This window comes from Cupressus sempervirens, chromosome 9 (assembly GCF_028749045.1).
Source record: "Cupressus sempervirens isolate cs-2001-9-10 chromosome 9, ASM2874904v1, whole genome shotgun sequence".
In the NCBI taxonomy this organism is placed as follows: Eukaryota; Viridiplantae; Streptophyta; class Pinopsida; order Cupressales; family Cupressaceae; genus Cupressus; species Cupressus sempervirens.
This window is the reverse complement of record NC_143126.1, coordinates 76,302,604-76,311,272: the sequence shown is the minus strand read 5'-3', so window position 1 is coordinate 76,311,272 and position 8,669 is coordinate 76,302,604.

The window sequence follows — 8,669 nt, the reverse complement described above, 5'->3', positions numbered from 1 at the left end:
TTGGAAAGCTGGTTCTATCACCTTTTTAGAAATTGGTCCTTTTTCTTAATTTTTGGCCCATGCTCTTTCTAGCATAGTTTTGGCATTTTTCTATATGGTGGATATCTTGAGTGTTTTAGGCCCGAGGATCGTTTTCTTGGCATGGTTTCCTTTTTTTTAGGCTGTACTATGTTTTGTATCAGCTTGTTTTTGGTTTTGATTATTGTAGCTATCATTTTGAAGCACTTTTATGTATCGCACTGAGATAAAGAGTCACTCTTGCATTCTAGGGATTATTAATGTTGTTTTGAGTCAGTTGTACATGCACTATTTTTATAAAGCACCATGGGGGGATAGTTATTTGCTGTTTTAGACTTCTCCCTTTGTCAAGTGAGTGTCCCTTCCATGACATTAGCCCCATGCAGCGTTAGTGTGACCATGTCTTTATAGGTGTTTGTACCTCTTCCTCTCTCGTCGTTCTTGGTCCATCTGTAGGAGACTTTGGCCCACCTTCTCAGTTGCCTGTCATCTCACCCCGTCTGCATTAAGGGGGGGTTATGTTGTTGTTCTAATGCATCCTTGGTTTGATGGTTCAATAGTGTGAGCTATGTATTTAGTGGTTGATCCTATATACAAGGTGATTGCAGTGGCTGACTACCTATGCATTTCGGTGAGATGGATCATCTACCATATAGACACGCTCAGTTTGTGCCTTCTTCTTCCATGGAGGTTCTTCATATCAACAATTTTCTTCTTGATGGCAGATTTGTGGCTTCTTGATGCTTCAATGATGCTCTTCATGATCACTTCTTGTTCCTGTTTTAGGGGACAATTTTCCTAGTTGGAGGCTTCTTTAGTTCTTCACTAGGTTCTTATCTCTTTTTGGAGAAGGTTTTTTCCCATTGGGTTTTCTCCTTTGCTCCGGTTACAGAGATTGCATTGTTCATGGGTACCTAACATGGCCTTGTTGCCGGGAACCATTCTGCATTATGCATTTCTTAGTTTTGTGAGCTTAAGGCATTTCCCTAAGTTGCACTTAAGGGGGGGTGTTAGAGTAAATAATTAATTACTAATTATTTATTCTATTTACTTAAGCTTACTTAGGTAAATGCATTTATTTATTAGTTGTAGTCTAGGAGTTTGTTATAACTTGTTGACAATACGGGAGTTTGTTCTCTCCTAAGTCATACTTATCCTCTCACCTTGTTCGAGGAATTTCCACCTCATGTGGATGTATGCTTAGTTGTCACACTTATCTCCGAACATCTTTCAGCTTGTTCTAGGAGATTCTTGGAGCTCTTTATATTCGGGCTCCCTCATTGTATTTTCATCACTTATTGCATATTGTAAATATATATTTTCTTGTGTTTGCATATTCTCTCTCTCTCTCTCATGTCCGTTTAGGGTTTTTCCCTTGCTCCACGCTCTTCTCTCCTTGGCTTCTCTTTGACAGATTTTTGCATGCAGGTGATCTTGGGCATCTTTGAAGTTGGATTTCATCAACACCAACAGATCTTAAGCATTCACATTGATTATTGTGCAAGCATAAAAGAAATAACATGAACACATGAGATACCAGATTTAACATGGAAACCCAATATGGGAAAAACCACCAAGTAACTAGCTACTAATTTTCACTCTTCTAAAGTGAGCCATGTTAGGAGCCAACTTGGTTAAAAGTTACAAAACACATTGTTAGGTGTGACCTTGTTAGAAGATTTAATCACCCTATTAGGAGGTCTTTAGAACAATTCAATAGAACTGTCACCTTGTTAGAGGATTTACAAATGGTTGTTAAACCAACTCTATTAAGAGATTTTCAAAGCACTGCTACAATGGAAAGAAAGTATAAATGAAATGACCTGAATGAGATGCAACTGAATTTGCTAAATACAGAGTCTATTCTGCTTCACACTAGATCCTTCTTGATTGAATATATCTTTGCCTCTCCTCAAGGATATTTGACCATCCTTCAAATTCGCTCACACTTGTCTCCTCAAACAATCAATACACTTGCATACTCGCTCATACTTCTTAGAATCTCAAATTGACCTTTCTTTTATACCATACAAATGATCAAGTTAGCTCATTTACAAATTACAATCATCAATAATTATTACCTCAGTCGGCTGGAATCAATACTTGAAACAATTAAACTTTATTCCTTAGATTAACAAAATCCTTCATTGGTCAACCTTGCTCAATAAACACTGATCCTAAAAAGATTTCCAATGTTAACCAACAGAATCTCGGTTAACACTGCAAACCTACAAAAATCCTTTGGAAATCGAGTGAACTTGGTAAAAACTAACTTTCCTTCGTTAACTATGTGAGCTTAGTTAACACTACTTTCTACCACAATTTCCTTCGATGCCCGAGTGAGCTCGATAGACATTTTCTACACTGAGTAATTTCCAGGAATGCTCGGTAGACACAAAAAATTGCCTTGCTGACCAACTGAGCTCATTGTCTACCAACCGATATGACATTTGTGTAACATCAAAGACAACACACAATTAGACAATTGTATCCAACAATCTCTCTCTTTGGCATTGATGGCAACACAACATGTCATAGAAAAATGAAATTTGAAAATAAGACATAAATTTTTCTCCCTATTAGATTTTATGCCACAAACTTCTCTAATGCAATAATCTCCCTCTATGAAGGAATTACATAGCTTCTTCTCCAAACATCAAACTCTCCCTCAAATAAAATTTAGAAAGATATGACAATAAGCTCTCCCTCTTTGACAACACATTCTAAAGGCAACACATACCAAATGAGTATCAATGTACCTTGAGTACTGATTCATATGCAATGCTCCCTTGACTATGCTACATCAACTGATAGATCTTCAACTTGGTTCCTATTGATGCATCACTAAAATTTTATTGTAGTGGCTTCAGATAGGGGAATGACCCCTAACTTACCTCTTAGATACAATAATGCATCTTTAGGTAATGGCTTGGTGAATATGTCTGCAATTTGTTCTTTTGTATGGACATATTCCAAATTTATTTCTTTATCCTGCACCAATTTTTTGACAAAGTGGTATTTATAGCAATGTGCTTGGTTTTGGAATGCATCACTGGATTCTTTGATATGTTAATTGCACTTGTATTATCACAAAACATAACAACTGGTTCTTTGATCTCAATCTTCATGCCTTCCAACAACTGTTTAAACCAAACAATATTAGAACAGTTCACTACTGCTACAACATATTCTGCTTCTGCTATAGATTAGGATGTGTAATTTTTCTTTTTGCTTGTCCAAGATACCAATCTTTTTCCAAGAAAGAATTCTCCTCCACTTGTACTCTTTCTATCATTAATGTTTCCTACCCAATCAACATCTGTAAACACTTTTAAGTCCAAATTTCCTCCAAGTTTATATGACAATCCATAATCTTCAGTGCCTTTCAAGTATCTCAAGATCCTTTTGATTGCCAGCATATGATTTTTTTTGAGTTTTGCTGAGAATCTTGCCACTATACCAACTGCAAGAGCAATATCAGGCCTTGTATGAACTACATATTGCAATTTTTCAATCATTGATCTATATAAGGACTGATCTACCTCTTTTGAATCATCATCTTTGGTAAGCTTTAATCTAGTACACATGGGGGTTCCAACTAGTTTTGAATCTTCCATACCAAACTTCTTGAGTATCTCCTTGATACACTTAGACTGAGTGATGTGGATACCATTCTTGCTTTACTATATATGAAGACCAACAAAGAACTTAATCTCACCAAACATGGACATTTCATATTCTTTTTTCATTTTCTCTAAATTTTTTTTGCATTGATCATCATTCCCTGTAAACAAAGTATCATCCACAAATATTTCTGTCAAAACAATCTTGTTATCTAGTCCTTCCTTAATGTACAAACTATTGTTATAATTAGTTCTCTGGAAACCAATCTGAATAAAGTAGTTATGCAACCTCTCATACCATGCTCTAGGGGCTTGTTTCAGACCATACAATGCTTTGTGTAATTTGCAGACCATGTCCCTTTTTTTTGGATAAAAAAAACCTTCAGGTTGTTCAATGTAAACTTCTTCATCAAGAATACCATTGAGAAATGTAGATTTAACATCCATCTGATATACCTTAAATCCTTTATGTGCTGCATATGCAAGTAAGGTCCTAACACCCTCCAATCTTGCAACAGGAGCAAAAGTCTCACCATAATCAATTCTTTCTTCTTGACAATATCCTTTACACACTAATCTAGCTTTGTTTCTTGATACTTTACCATCTTCATTCAACTTATTCTTGAAGACTCATTTAGTTCCAATCACATTTTTATCTTTAGGCCTATGTACAAGAGTCTAGGTTTTTTACTTCTCTATTTTCTCTATCTCTTCATTCACAGCCTCAATCCAACTTTCATTTTCCAATGCATCTTTGACATTTCTACGTTCAAAATCAGCAAGTAAACAAGTACCTTTTAGCTTGCTTCTTGTCATAGTACCTTTTGATTTGTCTCCAATAATTTGATCTAGTGTATGATGCCTTTTGACATACTTGGCCAATACAAGTTCTTTGCCTCTTGAATGAATTGCATTGTCATCCTCTTGAACTTCAACTTCAGGTTCTGGCTATTCAGACTCGGTAGGCATTGGCTCGGTAGCTTCAGAATGTGACTTGGTTTGAACTTCTTGCAACTCGATGACTAAGGAAGACTCAGGAGTAGAAGTCTCTTGATTGATAGATGCGTCTAGCAATGTATCAGGTTCAATGTAAACAAATCTCTTGTAATCTTTTGGTTCCTTTTTGCTTTCTTCTTCAGTCCTTTCTACAAACTCACCAACTTTCACATGTGCACTTTCTATGATTTTGTGAGTAGACAAATTCAAACATCTATATACCTTACTATTGCAAGAATATCCCAAAAATATATCTTCATCACCTTTCACATCAAATTTTCATTTTCTAGATTCTTTCAAGATGTAACATCTAATTCCAAATACTTTCAGGTAACTTACATTGGGTTTATGGCCATATCATAACTCATAGGGGGTTTTGAATGAGTCCTTCAATTGTACTTGGTTTAAGGTATGAACTACAATGCTAATAGCTTGCTTCTAGTATTTGATAGGATTTTTCTTTTCAATCATTAGAGTCCTTGCACAATCCATGATAGATTTGTTCCTCCTTTCAACTATTCCATTTTGCTTGGGAGTTCAAGGGGCTAATACCTATCTTTTGATTCCTCTTTCAATGCAAAAGTTATTGAATTCATTAGAGATGAATTCACCACCTTTGTCTGATCTCAAACATTTCAATCTTTTCCCTATTTTCTTCTCTACTTTGGCCAAATACCACTTGAATTTTTCAAATGCTTCTGACTTTTCTCTTAAATACATAATAGTCATCATTCTAGAGTAGTCATCAACAAAAAGAATGAAGAACTTTTTTTCAGTATAGCTCTCAATTCCAATAGGTTCACACAAATTAGTATGTACAATTTCCAAAATATCTTTAGAATGATAGTTTTTACTTTAAAACTAGTCTTTCCCATTTTACCAATCTGACAATTCTTGCATAGACCAACATCAAGTTTCTTTAAACTAGGAATGCCTCTTACTTTTCTAAATTTTCTTATTTTCACTAGGTTATCAAAATTTACATTACATAACCTTTTGTGCCATAACCAACTTTCTTCAACTTGAGCAATAAAACATGAGCACTCACCAAGATCCGGATAAAACAAGTTACCTTTTGTTGTTTGCCTAATCGAATCAACTTTCCTTTGTCATCCAGCAGTCTTGCTTTGCCATGCATGAATTCCACCTTGAATCCAATATTGATTAGCTATGCTACACTCAACAGATTATGTTTTAGTCCTTCAACCCAATAGGAATTATCACATATAAGTTCTTTGGTTAATGAGATTCAACCTCTTCCTTTTATGTAACAAGGTTCATTGTTTCCAAACCTTACACTACCACCATCATAGTCTTCAAAGTGTTCAAACCTAGTTTTGTCACTAGTCATATGATGTGAACATCCATTGTCTATGATCCATGTATCATTTTTTCCCACATCAAAGATAAGTGCCATCTTATCTTCTTCATCATTATCAGATTCATCTTTCACAGCAATGTAAACTATTTCATCTTCCCTATTATCAGAATCCTTAGAGTCCTTAGCCATAAAACATGTTTTCTTACCTTTGTCCTTGAATGATTTGAAATTCTTCTTGCCATTGCACTTATGACCTTTCTTCTCATCTTTGTTTTGCTTGTTTGGGCACCTGGCTGCAATATGACCAATTTCTTCACATGAAAAATAGATTAGGCCCAAACTTTACCTTTGTATTTTCCTCTGCCTCTAGAATATTTCCTTGCAAGTAGAGCTGCAACAACTTCAAGATCACTATCAAAACTTTCATCTAATTCTTCTTCACTTTCTAATTGACTACCCTTCATTTTCTTGCCTTTTTCCTTGAGTGAAAGCTTGGCTTCAATGTAGATTCAATGTTCTTGGAAGCTAGAACATAATTATCATAGTTATCTAGCTCAAAGGCTGTCAATCTTCTTACCAGGTTATCCAAAGTTATCTAATGATTTGTCTCACACCTTTTTTGAATTGTAGATACTCTAATTGCATAAATGGGAAGAAATGTTCTAAGAAATTTACTTACAACTATTTCCTCCTTGATCTCTCCTCTAGAAGCTTTGATTGCACTAACACTTGCTTTGATCATTTCTATATATTTGGCAATGTTTTCATCCTCTCTCATTCTCATCTGATCAAATTGCCCTCTTAGAATTTCTACTTTGGCTCTCCTCACATTGTCATCACCATTGTAGATATCCTTTAGCTTGTTCCACATTTCAAAGGCATTTTTGCAGTCCTTGATATCATCAAATTCTTCATAGCTTAGAGTAGATGCAATGTCTATCATCATGGTGTTATGAGTCTTTTTCTCAGCAATGTCATTAACAGATAATGTACTAGAAGGAGTTGTGTATTCTTCATCAAGGTATTTCAATCCTGTATCTCCAATGGAAGTCAGATGAAGCCTCATGAGACCCTACCATGTTGAAAATTTATCTCTGTTAAGCCTTGGAATTTCTCTCTTGTAAGACATCTTGATCTTTAGCTTAGGTCCTTGAAACCTTTCCTGCAAGCACCAAAAACTCTGATACCAATTGTTGGAAATATAGACGGAGTAACTGAGAGGGGGGGGGGGGGGGGGGGGGGGGTGAATCAGTTACCACAAAAAAAAATTCACAAATCTCTTAGATGTATGATAAAACTAGTTACTACTATCACTTGGTAAACATACTTAAAATGCTATAACTTGGTAAATGTAGTGTATGTTAACTTTAGAAAATCTTAAGCATTCATAGTGATTATAATGCAAGCATAAAAGAAATAACATGAACACATGAGAAACCAAATTTAACGTGGAAACCTAACATAGGAAAAACCACCAAGTAACTAGCTATTGATTTTCACTCTTCTGAAGTGAGTCTTATTAGGAGCCAACCTAGTTAAAGGTTACAAAACACACTATTAGGTGTGAACTTGTTAGAGGATTTAATCACCCTGTTAGGAGTGGCCTTGCAGGAGGTCTTTAGGACAATTCAATAGAACTGTCACCTTGTTAGAGGATTTACAAATGGTTGTTAAACCAAATCTGTTAAGAGATTTTGGAATCACTACTACAATGGTAAGAAAGTAACAATGAAATGACTTTAATGAGATGCAACTGAATTTGCTGAATACAAATATCTATTCTACTTCACACTAGATTCTTCCTGATTGAATATATCTTTGCTACTCCTCAAGGATATCTAACCATCCTTCAAATTCGCCCACACCTGTCTCTTCAAACAATCAATACACTTGCATACTTGCTCATACTTGTTTCCTCAAACAATCAATACACTTGCATACTCGCTCATACTTCTTAGAATCTCAACTTGACCTTTTGTTTTATACCATATAAATTATCAAGTTGGCTCATTTAAAACTTACAATCATCAATAATTATTATCTCAGTTGGCTAGAATCAATACTTGAAACAATTAAACTTTATTCCTTAAATTAACAAAATCCTTCATTGGCTGACCCTGATCGGTAAACATTAATCCTAAAAAGATTTCTAGTGTTAACCAACAGAAGCTTGGTTAACATTGCGAACCTGCATAAATCCTTTGAAAACTGAGTGAACTTGATAAACACTAATTTTCCTTCGTTAACCATGTGAGCTCGATTAACACTACTTTTTGCCACAATTTCTTTCAACACCTGAGTGAGCTTAGTCGACACTGTCTACATAGAGTAATTTCTAGGAATGCTTAGTAGACACAAAAAATTGCCTTGCTGACCAACTGAGCTTGGTAAGCACTGTCTGCCAACTGATAGGATATTTGTGTAACATCAAAGACAACACACAATTAGACAATCGTATCCAACAGAACTTGCTAAAATGATAATGCTAAAATGATGAATCAAAATGTGCCTATAGTGCAGATGCCTAAAACTTGGGTCCTTTGCCTCTTAGATTTCCCTCCTATTTATTGAATTTCAAAAGGGGTTTGGGTAAGAATCATGATTTTCACTGATGGGTGAAAGTGAAACTGATGTGTGATTTCCCTTTGACTGATGGGTGAAAGTGAAACTGAAAATATCTCATAAGAGGCCAGGAGGAAGAGTCCAACAGA